The sequence below is a fragment of the Eumetopias jubatus genome, unplaced genomic scaffold (genome assembly GCF_037043125.1).
Source record: "Eumetopias jubatus isolate StellerSeaLion01/CBP00866 unplaced genomic scaffold, mEumJub1_p1.0 scaffold_11, whole genome shotgun sequence".
In the NCBI taxonomy this organism is placed as follows: domain Eukaryota; kingdom Metazoa; phylum Chordata; class Mammalia; order Carnivora; family Otariidae; genus Eumetopias; species Eumetopias jubatus.
Genome location: NW_028274817.1, coordinates 31,914,737 through 31,916,512, shown reverse-complemented (window position 1 = coordinate 31,916,512; position 1,776 = coordinate 31,914,737).

Sequence of the window (1,776 nt, the reverse complement as noted above, 5' to 3'; positions counted from 1 at the left end):
GGGAGTAACTCACCGTGTTTGCACCAAGGCTTAAGGTCCAGAAGGAAGACACAGATTCTGCACATGGATGGGCCACCAAAAATGATGCAGGTTCACTGAGCACAACAGTCAAGAAAAAATTCGAGGGACATTGTGTGATGCAAAAAAAGTGCACAGGGACAGGACACGTGGGTAGAAAGAGCTGCACCGTGATGGGGGGAAGTGACTGAGTTTATACTTTTAAGTGTGTGCAGGGGAGGGGGATAGAGGTAACGGCAGTCTCTAAGGGACTTCTCAATGCGGAAAGTGGGGTTCATGGGACCGCGGAGGTCTGGCTGTTGTCAGGATACGGTTGCTTTTAAGCTCTAATGAAACTTCAACAGTAAGGCATGCAGGGTGACCCGACTGGGTGGAGGCCCGAGGCACGGGCGGGGAAAGAATTCATCCAAGGCAGAAAAAGGAGCTAGAAGTTTATAGAACACACTACAAGGGAGGAGAAGGCAGGAGAGCAGAGGACAGACTGTCTGCCAGGTCGCAGTGGTGCGCGGAAGGTGAGGAGGTATGGGGTCGTGTGGAATTTTCCTTCTTTGGGATCTGTGTCCAGGTGGAAGTAGCCCATTGGTCAGCTGGGGCTTCTGGGTATTTGGAGGTGGGTCCCCTTCATGGACCTGTTTGTATTCAGCCTGGCGGCCACTGAGACCCCTTTTAGATCACTCAGGTGTCCAGTGCCCAAGTGGGTTGCCGCAAAACGGCCTCTACAAGGCAGCGGTGAGTTCCCTCAGGGATCAAGTCCTGTGAGTCTCAGGTATTTGTCAGTGGGCTGCACGTCGTAAGGGGGTTTAGATTCAGCTCCCTTTCTCTTGTTGTTCTTCTCATCACACAGGCCAGGAGCTACGGTGCTGAAGTGAACTAATCCTTAAGGACCCAAGCAGAGGCAAAACAGGAGCAAATCAGCCCCAGCTCCGGATGGTCCTGACCTGGGGCTGAGAAAGGAGCTGGAGTATACGGACCTTCCCTTTCTTAGTATCAAAACACGACACTGGAGGTTTGCATGTCAAGCTGGTCTCCACCCTAAGGTGACGTCAAATGTCCACCTAGAGCAAGGAGAGAGCAAAGGCTTTTGCAGTATGAGAGCCCTGTGTGTGTGAATGCGTCCTGTGCAGTCCTGGTTCACGAGGGCAAAGCCATTTAGACCTCGGTCTCCTGGTACAATGGGTGGTTAGTAGTAACCGAATCTGTGTCTGTCCAGGGAAGGGGGACAGAAGAAAAGGCTTTGGCTTGGATCTCTGCGTGAGGAAATGGCCCCTACTCCCTAAAGGGAAGGACAGGAAACACAGGGAGGAATCCAGAGGGGCAGCTGAGATCCAGAGGCCAGGTTTGGGTCAGATAATTCACTTTCCACTCTGCCTGGTGGGGAAGGTGAGGCAGAGCATTCACCCCTCCCTCCACCTCCTGGGAGTGGAAGGCAGCAGGGTTTTGTGAGATTTCCTGTGTTGACCTGAAATGCAGAAAGGCAGCTGCCTGACCAGGACAAAGCCCCTCAGGGTCCTCATTGTCTTCGTTCCTTCCCGCCCTAGAAATCCCCACCCACTTCTGTCCAAACAACTAGGGAATGGGTGAGAAAAGGGGTCTGGGAGTCAGAGCCTGAGCCAGGCTGGGAGTAGCCTGGACTGGATGGTCTTGAGGGGCCTATGCAAGCGTGGGCAAAGGTGACTTCAGTTCTCCCTTGAAATGCATCTGTATTCATGAAAATGTTTTCTTTTAAAAAGTAATGGAGCAAGGATTGCATTTGTCAAT